Raw genomic sequence first — 14,455 nt, 5'->3', positions numbered from 1 at the left:
GTTGACATCTTTCCAATAATTTGGTGACCAGAACTGTACACAATACTCCAAATTTGGCCTCACCAATGCCTTGTACAATTTTAACATTACATCCCAACTCCTATACTCAATGCTCTGATTTATAAAGGCCAGCATACCAAAAACTTTCTTCAACACCCTATCCACATGAGATTCCACCTTCAGGGAACTATGCACCATTATTCCTAGAACACCCTGCATTCCTCAATGCACTACCATTTGTCTTATTTTGATTAGTCCTACCAAAATGTAGCACCTCACTCCTCACTTATCAGCATTAAACTCCATCCGCCATCATTCAGCCCACTCTTCTAACTGGCCTAAATCTCTCTGCAAGCTTTGAAAATCTAGTTCATTATCCACAACATATACAAAATACAAATACTTTATTGTCACCAAATAAAGTATGTTGATACTAGAACGTACAATCATCACAGTGATATTTGTTTCTGCGCTTCGCGCTCCCTGAAGTATAAATCAATGTAAATATAATAAAAATTTAAATTATTAATCATAATTATAAAATTTAAAAGGAGAAGTACGGTAGTGCAAGTCAGGTCCTGATATTTGGAAGGTACAGCCAAGATCCGGGTCAGGATCTGTTCAGCAGTCTTATCGCAGTTGGAAAGAAGCTGTTCCCAAATCTGGCCACATGCATCTTCATGCTCCTGAACCTTCTCCTGGAGGGAAGTGGGACAAAAAGTGTGTTGGCTGGGTGGGACTTATCCTTGATTATCCTAGCAGCACTGCTCCAACAGCGTGCGGTGTAAAGTGAGTCCAAGGATGGAAGATTGGTTTGTGTGATGTGCTGGGCTAGATTCACGATCTTCTGCAGCTTCTTCCGGTCTTGGACTGGACAACTTCCATACCAGGTTGTGATGCACCCTAGAAGAATGCTTTCTACGGTGCACCTATAAAAATTAGTGAAGGTTTTAGGAGACAGGCCAAATTTCTTCAGCTTTCTTCAGCTTCAGGAAGTAAAAGCACTGGTGGGCCTTCTTGGCAGTGGACTCTGCTTGGTTAGACCAAGTCAGGTCATTTGTGATAATAAAGCTTTTGACCTGTTCTACCTGCGCACCACCGATGTAGATGGGGTCGTGCGGTCCGCTACTGCTTCTGAAGTCAACAACCAATTCCTTCGTCTCGTTGACATTGAGGGATAGGCTATTGTCTTTGCACCATGCCACCAGGTTCTTAATTTCCTCTCTGTACTCAGACTCATCATTACCCAAGATACGGCGTACAGTTGTGGTGTCATCAGCAATCAACACCACCTATCTTAGTATCATCTGAATACTTACTAATCCAATTTGCCACCCCATCATCTATATCATTAATGTATATGACAAACAACATTGGACCCAGTACAGACCCCTGAGGCACACCACTAGTCACAGGCCTCCAACCTGACAAACAGTTATCCACCACTACTCTCTGGCATCTCCCATCCAGCCACTGTTGAATCCATTTTACTACTTCAATATTAATACCTAACGATTGAACCTTCCTAACTAACCTTCTGTGTGGAACCTTGTCAAAGGTTGTCCATATAGACAACATCCACTGCTTTGTCCTCATCAACTTTCCTAGTAACCTCTTCAAAGATTTGTCAAACATGACCTTCCATGCACCAATCCATGTTGACTGTTTCTAATCAGACCCTGTCTATCCAGATAATTATATATACCATTTCTAAGAATACTTTCCTTTAATTTTCCCACCACTGACATAAACAATGGAACCACATGAGCAATACACTGATCCTCCGGCACCATCCCCATTTGTAACGACATTATTTTGACATTAATGACATAATTTACAGCAGACAGTCCCATCTTTGGGATTTGAGAGGAGCAACCACAAACGTTTTTCACTTCTCCGTCACTCCAGGCCTTGCAACACTGTCCCTAGATTAGATCAAATTTTGTGACATATGTCGATGGTATTGATTCTGATTGAAGACAAGGGGCAGTAAATGTGCCACATCCCAATTGCATGCTTTTGCAAACAGGTGTACAAATAGAAACAGAGAAAACCTACAGCACAATACAGGCCCTTCGGCCTGCAATGCTGTGCTGAAAGTACTTCCTTTAGAAATTACCTCAGGTTACACATAGCCCTCTATTTTTCTAAGCTCCATATACCTATCCAAGAGTCTCTTAAAAGACTCTATCATAGCTGCTTCTACCAATGTTGCCGGCAGCCCATTCCACACACTCACCACTCTCTGAGTAAAAACCTTATCTCCTCTGTACCTACTTCAAAGCACCTTAAAACTATGCCCTCTCGCGCTAGCCATTTCAGCCCTGGGAACAAACCTCTGACTATCCACATGATCAATGCCTCTCATTATCTTATACACCTCTATCAGGTCACCTCTCGTCCTCCATCACTCCAAGGAGAAAAGCCGAGTTCACTCAACCTGGTCTCATAAGGCATACTCCCCAATCCAGGCAACATCCTTGTAAATCTCCTCTGCACCCTTTCTATGGTTTCCACATCCTTCCTGTAGTGAGGTGACCAGAATTGAGCATAGTACTCCAAGTGGGGTCTGACTAGGGTCCTATATAGTTGTAACATTACATCTCAACTCTTAAACTCAATCCCACGATTGATGAAGGCCAATGCACTGTATGCCTTCTTAACCACAGAGTCAACCTGTGCAGCAGCTTTGAGTGTACTATGGAATCGGACCCCAAGATCCCTCTGATCCTCCACACTGCCAAGAGTCTTACCATTAAGACTATATTCTGCCATCGTATTTGATCTACCAAAATGAATCACCTCATACCTATCTTATGGACAGGAAAGGAATGGAGGGTCATGGGCTGAGTGCAGGTCGGTGGGACTAGGTGAGTATAAGCTTTCGGCACTGACTAGGGCTGAGATGGCCTGTTTCTGTGCTGTAATTGTTATATGGTTATCTGGTTTGAACTCCATCTGCCACTTCTCTGCCTAGTTTTTCATCCTATCGATGTCCCACTGTAACCTCTGATAGCCCTCCACACTATCCACAACATCTCCAACCATTGTGTCATCAGAAAACTTATTAACTCATCCCTCCACTTCCTTATCCAGGTAATTTATAAAAATCATGAAGAGAAGGGGTCCCAGAACATATCCCTGAGGCACACCACTGGTCACCAGCCTCCAGGCAGAATATGACCCGGTCTACAACCACTCTTTGCCTTCTGTGAGCAAGCCAATTCTGGATCCACAAAGCAATGTCCCCTTAGATCTCATGCCCCCTTACTTTCTCAATAAGCCTTGCATGGGGTACCTTATCAAATGCCTTGCTGGAATCCAAATACACTACAACTACTGCTCTACCTTCATCAATGTGTTTAGTCACATCCTCAAAAAATTCAGTCAGGCTCATAAAGGATGACCTGCCTTTGACAAAGCCATGCTGACTATTCCTATTCATATTATCCTTCTCCAAATGTTCATAAATCCTGTCTCTTAGGATCTTCTCCATCAACTTACCAAATGAAGGGGTGAGTCTCAATCTCGCCAGCACCCTGTAAAATTATCTGCTACATCTGCCTGTTTAGCCAGACCTTCCTCCTTTCGCAGGTGAGAGCTTGTAGAGAAATGAAATTGGGCAATGAGAACCAGATGCCATTACCAAGCAAACCCACAATAGGCATGATCTTCACTACAGCTTATTCCATCCAAACTTCTAATGTAATTCACTTTGTGAGCACTGATTGACTGGCCAATCCATCCCCTTTAATTTTACCTACAGTGAGTTCCAAATGCTTCCTGAATGAGGAAGTACTTTCTCACAGCCCCTTTCCATCCCTTTACCAATTTTAAATATGTCTCTTCATCATTAGCCATTTGCACATAGGAACGTTATTTAGCTATTGTAAATTAATCATAATTTTATACAACATGACCAAATTTTCTCTCAATCTTCCTTGCTCAAGAAATAACCCCAGTCTATTCAGTTTGTCCTCTTCTGGAACCATTCTGTATAGTCATTAAAGTTCAGAATTGTGTGCAAAAATCATGTTGAGACTCAAACAATATTTTGCACATTTTCAAGAATACACAGAATTATGAAAAGGTATAGGTCCTTCCAGGCTGTTCCACCATTCAATACGATCATGACTGTTGCCCAAGGTCACAATATCTCCTCTATGCCTAGTGCACATTGTCCTCAATTCTCCCATCTTTCAAAATCATACCTTCATCCTCTTTAATTCCTTCCAGCTGATCTAGAATTACCAGACAATTCCAGTGATGTACCAGTTTCAGTGAGAAGAAATACCTACACACGACTGTTTTAAAATACTGGTAATTATGGACCCTGGTATGAGATACTCCCACTAGTGGAACTTCCTCAACATCTACTGTTAAAATGTTATATATTTCAGTGAAATCATTTTGTATTTTTTCTTAATGCCAGAGGATAACTTCAGTTTAGATCTCACTGTCTCTAATTATGAATCCTAAGTTCCCATATGTTCTGCTAACTATCACAGGAATTCACCCAGTGGACCTTCTGTGCACTACCTCCAGTGAAAATATATCTTTCCTTAAGTATACACTGTACATCAGGCACACTGTAAGGTAGTGGTTGCCAACCCGTCGATTGTGATCAACTAGTCGATCTTTGAGACTTTCCCAGTAGATCCCGAAAAAAAAATGAAAAATCAATACACAAATACTGTTGAGAGATTGTTTCCGGATTGCAGGGTTTTAGTTCCGTTCTTTCTGCCCAGTGTACTTCAGTGGTCCCCAGCCACAGGGCTGCAAGGAAACGATATGAGTCAGCTGCACCTTTCCTCATTCCCTGTCACGCCCACTTTTGAACATCCAACATTTCAACACTGTTGAATACATCCGAGGTCATCAGACGCCTAAGCACAGTGATACCCTCGCGCCAGAGATCACTGGTTGGCCTCAGGTAACCGGCCACTTTGTGGGAAGTGCCGTTGCTACTGGCCTGGAGCACGGACAGATGGACGCCACCTCTAAACCTGTTTAGCACACTGAATGTTCATGGGGAACCAAGTGCTAAAATATTTGCAGACGACCAAATTTGGGCTAGTGTTCCGTAAGTATCAGAGCAGCTACCTTGCTGCGATCCACTAAAACAAACTTTTGTTGGCCGATAGATCCTACAGGGGGGATGTCGTACTCCTCGCTTGCTCAATCGGTCACTCTCTCTGGATTGCGACCGCCGCGGCCCTGGTACGGGAACAGCCGCACCTGGCCAAGGCGTCTGGTGGTGGGTGGGCGGGAAGTTGTCTAATGAGGCAATAAAGCCCTCAAAACTGTTTCGGTACCTTGAGTCCAAACACCCTGCACTTAAAGACAAACCCGTTGAGGTTTTTTCCAACGTGAACAAGCGGGACAGCAGCTAAGTGCTGAGAGCCACAAAAACTAAATTGCTGAATAAACTGGACATAAGGAACCTGCTTCGAGTATCGCTGTATTCCGGTCATGTTTAACACCTCCTCGCTCCTCCACCCCCAGCCCCATCAGCCGGTCTGCAAGAATATTGTCAATATTAGACCGGTCTGCGGTGCAAAAAAAGTGTGGTGACCCCTGGTGTTCATACATTATTTCTACTTCTGGGTTGCAGGGTTTTACTTCTGGTCTTTTCTGCCCCGGTGCGCATGTGACTAATCGATTTGGGGTCGATCTTGCCTTTTACTAGGCCAAGGTAGAGAATCTTGGGTTTAAAAGGTTGGTGACCACTACTGCAAGGGCTATCTGTTCAGCCAGCCCATCTTTTTCCTCTTGCAGTCTACAAATGTCATGTGTACTGTTTGCTTCGTTCCAATGTTTGTGCCATTTGCAGATTTGGAAATTTCACTATGCACGCTAATGTCTGATTAAGATGCAGTTCAGGGACAAAATCTAATTTATGTACCTTTGGCATAGCTGATGTAGGAGCAGTTCATTGTATAATACAGGAAACACAGTATACAATGACAATTTAATCAGGAAGTTGTACCTTGCAATCAAGTGAAGGCTACGATTCATTAATTTTATCATCCTACATCTAATTAGATCTTATTTTCATAAATTATTCTTTTCCAAGATTATTCAATTTCCCCAGATATCAGTCAAAAGTGAAAGCCCTTTCTCCATAAATGTTACCCGAGCTACAAAATATTTCTAGCATTTTCTGTTGTTTTATTCCTCTTGCAGAATTGTAAGTGTGCGGAAAGAGTAAATGATTTCCAATGTTAAAGCATCTTTGTTCCTTCAGCACTGACGTCATTTCAAAATGTGTGTACCCATCAACTATTTCCAATCATGAAGTCTGTATGAGGTCTGCAAAGATGAAATAGCTTCAAAACTGCTAGGCTGAAGCAATCTGAGTCAGTAATAAAAAGCAGTGTATCTCTGTATGAGTGATGTGAATAAAAACTGATGGAAATACTTTCAAGATTTTCCTGATTGGCATTCAGTAAGTTTTGTTGCTCCATGTGTAATAGGGAACATTTTATAGCTGAGTGAATAATGAGAATCAGAAATTGTGAAAAACTATTTCAGGAAAACTTTATCGTCTTCTATTTATACGTTTTCCAATGTTGCTTTATTACTGGCTGGTATTGGAAATAAATGACAGTGGGTAAACTTAGGTGGATTAACAAAACAGTAAACCCAATAACAACTTTTCAAGGCAATATCGTTTACTAGTAGAATATGTTTACTATAAGGAGTTTGCCACAATGTTAGTTGCAGTTCATCCCCAGAACTATCAGGCTCTTGAAATGATAGGTATGTTATGTAGGACTAGATGTTAATATCCCTCATTTGCACTCCTGGGACATGCTGCCTAGACTCTGCGGGGTGGCCAAATGAGTGGTGGCATCTACTGGGTCATCAAGTGGGTGCCTTCTTTCCTCAGTGTTTCGCTGATAGGCCCACGAGACCTCCAGAGGGTTCAGCAGTGAATCCCGGCGTCCCGGGCTCACCCCCTAGATGCCATTCACTCACTTGGGGGCCCAGATGGAATCCTTTCTCTTCATCCAGAGCCACTGACTACCCTTTTCAGCAGTTCTGGAGAGGTCTTTGACTGCTTGTCGTTGAGTCTTCCCTCGTACTCCCAACTCCCCGTAGCCTTGATGTTGATGTGGCTACAAATCCTCTGCAGCCTACTTCAACCGGTCGCACCCTTGTTTTCCAGCCATGTTGCTGCATGTTGGCCGCAAGCTCAGCGTGCCTCAGCTTCTTGCGCTCGTAGTCCTCCTCCGCTGCATCCTCCCAGGGCACAGTAAGCTCGATGATGTAAATGAGATGGAGTGAGGCTGACCATAGTACAAGGTCTGGTCTGAGGTTGGTTTCCACAATTTCAGTTGGGAAGCAGAGCCTCTGGCCTAAGTCTGCCACCATCCTCCATTCACTTGCCCTGCCTAGCTGCCCGGTGTCTGGTCTTGATGTGGCAAGTCTGGCTTGACTCTCACCTTCCTGGACAAATGCTGTTAACGGCCAGCAGGATGAAGGGGGAAGGATAGCTCACCAGAATGTGTTTTAGTGTTGTTGAAGTCGGGCAGAGGGAGCACGTGGGGTCCTTTCCATACCACTGGCTGAGATTCATGGGAGACAGCAAGACATGGTAGGCAGTGCTGATGGTGAAGCTCTCTCTGAATGTCTCCATCTCCCACAGCTCTCTCTCTTCCTTTTCTCCACTCCCTCCATCTCATCCATTCTCTTGCCCTGCCTAAGCGATGGCCTTTGTGCACCTTGCTGCCTCCTTCTGCCAACGTATCTCCTGCGTCATGAGCCTGCGTCTCTGAGATGGAGCAGCCTTGTTCCAGGCTGGTGTACTGTCCCCAAGGCCAAGACTGCTCCTCTCTTGCTGCACTAGGGCCACAATGTCCCTGTGCTTGAGTGCTGCCTTTGCTTGCTCGGTTGCTTCTGATGGAGTCCATTTCCTCCCAGTATCCAGGATGAGGGCAGCTTGTGCTACAAATGGATCACTCGCCTCTGTTAACATTATCTCCTGTCTTACTTTGGCGCACCTATACTCCTCTGAAAGACTGGAAATGGATAGCGTCTAGGACTTCTTTGCCATGGAGCCCTGTGCTGCTGACGTACCTGGGAAGACCAAGCCACTTCCTTATGTATGAGCTGATCAGTCTCTCTAGCTTTTCCACCTTTGAGATTGGAACTTCATACAGGGTTAGTGGCCACATGAGGTGTGGAAGGAGACCAAATTGCTACACCAGAACTTTAACTTGCCAGGGAATGTGGTTCTGTCAATGTTCTCGAGGCCACTGATGGCACCCTTCCTGAGCTGATCTACCTGCTCTGTGTGTTTGAGGGATGTGTTATACCACTGATCTAAGCTCTTCACAGGCTTCTCGAAGACTGTTGGAATTGTCTCATTGCCCATGTAGAAGCGTTGGTCTACCAGCTTCTCCTTCATGATGGAGATGCTTCTGGACTTGCTCGGCTTGATCTTCACCACTTGATAACCCAGAAGATGCCACCAGTCACTTGGCTACCCCACAGAGTCTAGGCAGCATGTCTCAGGAGTGCAAATGAGGGATATTAACATCTAGTCCTACATAACATACCTGATCATCTGGTGAACCAGTGACTGCTGTGAAAGAGCGGCTGACAACTAGGGAAGGACCATATAACAGCATGGAAATACAGCTGGTAGGAGGGAACAGACCCCACTGGGGCTTTCGCGGGCTAGCTACCTGTGGCAGCAGGATCCAGCACACAAAGGTGCATGGGTCCCACCCTTGGCTACGAAAACTTGTAAGAAGAAGATAATCCCTGAGTCACTGAGAGCGGGGGCGGAAGATGACTCATTGGCAGACAACCCAGCAACTGACACAGGAACGGAACAGACAATGAGTTGGATGAACAGCATACCTCAGGCTACAGCAGCTGCAGCAGGACACAAGCTCCAGAGTTGCATATGTGGCTAGGCAAAGGTTACTTCCACTACAGGCCTGAAAATATATCAGGGCAGGAAAGGATGCCTGAAGAAGGGGCAACAGGGACCTTGCATCGGCAGCTACTTTCTGAGAAGCAGGTCGAGTCAGTCGACTGAATTTCAGCAGCAGAACAAAACCCAAAGTCTGCATGACATCAATATCCCTGTCTCAGCGGAGGAAGAGCAAGGCACAGGAGAGCAACACGAACACAAGCCACTACGACCTGCAATGGAAAAGAGGATCCAGGGGTGAAAGTCGTTGATCAAGTGGCCAAAATCCTGCGAGAAGGCAATGTGGGAGGAGGTCAATACAGACCTCTGCAACATCTTAGAGACGCTCAGAGGTACCACCATAAAGAAGTTGGAAAGAATGGGGGAATTAATCTATAGCTATGGAGTGGAACGTTTTGGAGTGCTAGAGAAGAAGAAAACTACACCAATGATCCCCACTAAGTCCAGGAGACAGAAGGAAATAGATTGTCTAGTCAGAGAGAGGAGGCAGCTGAAGAAACAATGGAGGAAGGCCACAGAGGAGGAGAAGGAAGGCATAAACCTGTTGCAAGCAGACATCCGGAGCAGGCTTGCAACACTCAGGAGAGCTGAGAACCTGGTAAGGAAGCGCAGGAAGAAGGAATGGACAAGAACAAGCTTCTATAAAGATCCCTTCAAGTTTATGAAGGGTCTCTTCACAGGGGAGAAGGGTGGAAGTCTCTCAGTGTCAAAGGCAGAACTGGAAAAACACCTGGAAAAGTTCTACAGAGACAACCAATGCCATGAAGAGATCACCCTCCCAGCTGACATGCCACCAATCCATCCACCGGAACACCAACTAGATATCAGCCCATCTAGATAGAGTGAGGTGGAGAAAATTGTGCATAGATCAAGGGTCGCATCAGCCCCAGGTCCCAATGGAGTGCATACAGGCTCGACAAAAATGCACCAGGTGTCCTGCAGTTCCTCTGGAGGCTCATGAAGGTGGTACGGCGTAAGCAGGAGATACCAACATCCTGGCAGAGAGCCGGAGGAATCCTGATCCCAAAGGAAAAGGGTTCATCAGAAATCGGCCAATTCTGCCAGATCAATCTTCTAAATGTTGAGGGCAAAATCTTCTTTAGTGTGGTGGCTCATAGGCTGTCAAGATATCTGTAAAGAAACCATCTGATTGATACATCAATCCAGGAAGCAGGGATCTTGGGCTTCTCTGGCTGTCTGGAACATGCTTGCACCATCTGGCATCAGATCCAGGTTGCCAAATAGGAGGGAACAGATCTTCACATGGTGTTCCTGGACCTCACCAATGATTTGGCTCAGCCCCTCGTGACCTCCTCTGGACTGCTTTCCACTTCTTCAGAGTCCCAGCAGCCCTCACAAGCCTCATTAAGGCCTAGTTTCAGGACTTGATCTTCACTCACCACTTCTCCTATAGAATCACTTTCAAATATTCCCTTACAACTTACACTCTCAGTATTGTTTGTATTTGCTCTCTTTGTCTTCTTTTGTATTTTGGTTGTCAGCCTTTGATGGTTTAATATATAGTTCTTTTCGTAAAATTTGAGTATACAGTTGGCCCTTCTTATCCGCAAGGGATTGGTTCTGGGACCCCTCGCGGATACCAAAATTCGCGGATACTCAAGTCCTTTATTCAACCTGCCTCAATGCAGTGGATCTTAGGACCCAGCGGAATCCCAAACCTATCTCAGTGTGGTGGACATTAGGATCCGGCAGCAGAATTCTGAATCCGCAGTGTTTCTGTTCATGAAAATAATCACGATCACGATTAAAAATAAAGTGGAAATAATAAAGCGATCGGAAAGAGGTGAAACGCCATTGGTCATTGGAAATGTGTTAGGCTACGTCGGTCAATGATTGGAACAATTTTAAAGGATAAAGTGAGAAAGGCTCTGCCCCGATGAAAGCTGCAATTATTACTAAGCAACACAGTGGTTTAATTATTGGGTTTTGGATCCTCTACATCATGGTGGAGAGCGCACTTGGAAGTGGTCTGTCTTTGGATCAAACTGGGGAACTTCCGTTCCCGAGCCCGCTGCAGAAACATACATTCTTAAGTGTTTTATATGCATAGAAAGGTAAAATATATACCATCTACTAAGACAAACATTTGACTAACTGACGCTAACTAATACCGGATGTACCTGTTCCAACTTAGTAAGAGAATTTCCAATTTTTTTTTATCACAATCCACGATAACCCACGCACATCTTTCTGTATACTTTAAATCATCTCTAGATTACTTATAATACCTAATACAATGTAAATGCTACGTAAAATAGTTGTTATACTGGATTGTTTAGGGAATAATGACAAGAAAAAAAAGTCTGTACATGCTTGAACAACAAGTGCTGGAAGAGCACTTCCGGGTTTTCGTGATTTGTGGTTGGGTGAATTCGCGCATGCAGAATTCGCGGATAAGGAGGGCCAACTGTATTTCTTGTTTTCCTGTAGATTCCTGCAAGAAAATAAATCTCAGGGTAGTATATAGTAACATATATGTACTTTGATAATAAATCTACCTTGAACTTTTTTTTTGTAATTCAAATTTGTATTATTATTTATTCTTATTTTATAAAGCAGCACAGCATATCATAGAGCACATTTACACAGCCATCCCATGACAGGAAAACATATAAAACTAAGGAACAGAAAAAAACTCCTAATTTGTTTAAATTAACATACAACCAAAATTGATCCCACGCATCTTGCACTATTCCCTCACTGTTAATTCTTCCCAACATGTGTTCATATGATGAAATCTTAACCATCTCTTCGGTCCATTCCCCTACAGTGGGACATCTGGGTTTTTCCAGTTTTGCAATATAATTCTTGCAGCTGTGATGAGACCCACCTTTAAAATAGTAAATTTGTCATTATTTACATTAGGTATCACTGTCCTATCACCCAGGAGATAGGAACTTTAAAGATCTGTGTCAATGGCAGTTATTGAAACATTGCACTTTGTAAGTTTATATCTTTAAATTAATACCAAGCTGTATCCATTGTCCACCAGAATCCTCATCACAGAGGTCTGAATGGTTGATTATATCTGTACAGGAGAAGCCCAAGACAGCTATATGAGATCTCATCTTCATCAGTATTCACATATATCACCCACACGTATATAAAGGCTGATGGAGAGGTGGTATAATTTTAAGGCGTTTGGAGGGAAGAATAGGGTGTATGTCAGAGATAAGTTTCTTTTCACAGAGTGAGAGGTGATTGTGTGGAACATACTACCAGGTTGGTGGTAGAGGCAGATAAATTTGGGGCATTTAAGGTGCTCTTAAATAGGCACATGTGTAATAGAAAAATGGAGGGTTATTTGGGAGGAAAAATCTAGATTGATCTTAGAATAGGTTAAAAGGTATGCATCACATCGTGGGCCGAAGGGCCTGTATTGAGCTGTAATGCTCTACGTTCTATGTTCACATCATGAGTTACACTGCTATAAAAAAGATTCACCTCCCTTGGAAGTTTTCATGTTCCATTGTTTTATAACATTGAATTACAGTGGATTCAATTTGGTATAGAAAAAGACTCTTTCATGTCAAAGCGAAAACAGATCTCTACAAAGTGATCTAAATTAATTATAAATATAAAACAGAAAATAATTGATTGCATAAGTATTCTCCCCTTTAATATGACACACCAAATCATCACTGGTGCAGCCAATTGGATTTAGAAATCACATAATTAGTTAAATGGAGATCACCTGTGTAGTCAAGGTGTTTCAATTGATTGTAGTAAAAATACACTTGTATCTGGAAGGCCCAACTGCTGGCTGAGCTTGTCCCGGGGTGGAGAGCTTGGAGGCAATTAGGGGTGGTGCATGTGTGAATGTAGGGAAAGAGAGTGGGGAAGGAGTGGGAATTGCTGGGAGGGGGTTGCCTGGATCTGGTAATGGCAGACAAGGCGAGAGGAGGGGCTGAGGGAAAGAGAGTGGAGAAGGAGTGGGATAGGGATTTGGGATCAGAGGTAGGCAGCTGGGGAGAAATGGATTATTGTGAAGGGAGAAATAAAGGGAATAAAGAGATAGTGAGGGGGTGGATGAATGAAAACTGAGACAAAGGGAATAAAAGAATAAGAAATGACCGTGGAGAGAGTTCTGAAAGTGAGGAAGATGAACAAGTTCAGAGAGGAAGTGTCATAATTAGGTTTAATGAGAAGGCGCAAGGACACATGAAGAAAATTAACCCGTTTGTGCTAACAACAACTCTGGCAAATAAGATAGGGGAAATAGTATTTGCAAAATTCCTTAATGATGGCAATCCATTGGTAAGATGTGCGAATGAGGAACAACTTGAGAAAGCACTCAAGCTAAAAGAGATAGGAAAATGCAAGGTGGAATATACAGGGAGGGTGGGAGCATGGAATAGTGGTTGTAAAGGAGTGATCACGGGTGTACCAATGAGTATAAATATGAAGGAGTTGAAGAGGAATATCTGATGCACCATCAATAACTCTCTCTGAGATGTAAAGGTGAGATATCAGCTTTAATTGACTGGAAGAAGGAACAAGCAGTGGTTGACCACCATACTACATCCTGGAGACAGAGAGGCTGGGCTCAGACCTCAATCACCTTTATACCAGGGTCTGTGGGAGGAGCCACAGAAGCAGTCAGCAGGGGGCGTGTCCAGACAGGTATATGTAGTTCACCACAATATCAAAGGGGGGAAAGTAATTAATGTTCTAAGATTGAAAACAACAAAGGAGGGAATGAAAAAGGAAAATGAAACAGTATTGATTGAATTTGAAGAAGAAAGAGTGCCAAGGGAAGTGTTCCTGGGTTTCAAGAGTTGCCCAGTAAGGGTATATGTGCCAAAGCCACTGAGGTGCTATAATTGTCAAAGGTTTGAACACATAGCTAAAAACTGTAAAAGGCAGAGGAGATGTGCTAGATGTGGGGATGATCATGAATATGGAAAGTGCAGAACAGGAGTGCAACCAAAATGCTGTAGTTGTGGAGGAGCTCATAATGTGGCATATAGTGGGTGTGAGGTTATGAGACGGGAGAATAAAATTCAAGAAATAAGAGTGAAAAGAAAGATCACTTATGCAGAAGCTGTAAGAATGTCAAGAGAACAGAATAATGCTCCTAATGACCAGAGAGCAATAGGGATGCAAGAGATGCAGCGAAGAGTAAATGACAGGATTTATGTGGAAAAAAAGCTCTAGTAACATTCATTGCAGGAGTCATTAATAGTATGGCAGAGGTAAAATCAAAAAGTGTCAAAATTCAGCTGGTGGTCAAAGCAGCAGTAAACCATTTAGGGTTAGTAGGACTGACATGGGAAGAAGTGAGGGAGAACCTCACTAATCAGTCAAGCCAAGAAGTGTCATAGGTTGGTTAGTACTCATTAAGGTGATTCTTTTGCAATGGAATGCAAGGAGTTTACTGGCCAATGGCCAGGAATTTAAGGACTTTATTAAGGAAATGGTTGTAAAACCGGATGTAGTGTGTATTCAGGAAACTTGGTTGAAACCAACTTTAGACTTTATGGTACA

Source organism: Hypanus sabinus, chromosome 5 (assembly GCF_030144855.1).
Source record: "Hypanus sabinus isolate sHypSab1 chromosome 5, sHypSab1.hap1, whole genome shotgun sequence".
Taxonomy (NCBI): domain Eukaryota; kingdom Metazoa; phylum Chordata; class Chondrichthyes; order Myliobatiformes; family Dasyatidae; genus Hypanus; species Hypanus sabinus.
Note: the sequence above shows the minus strand (reverse complement) of the source record.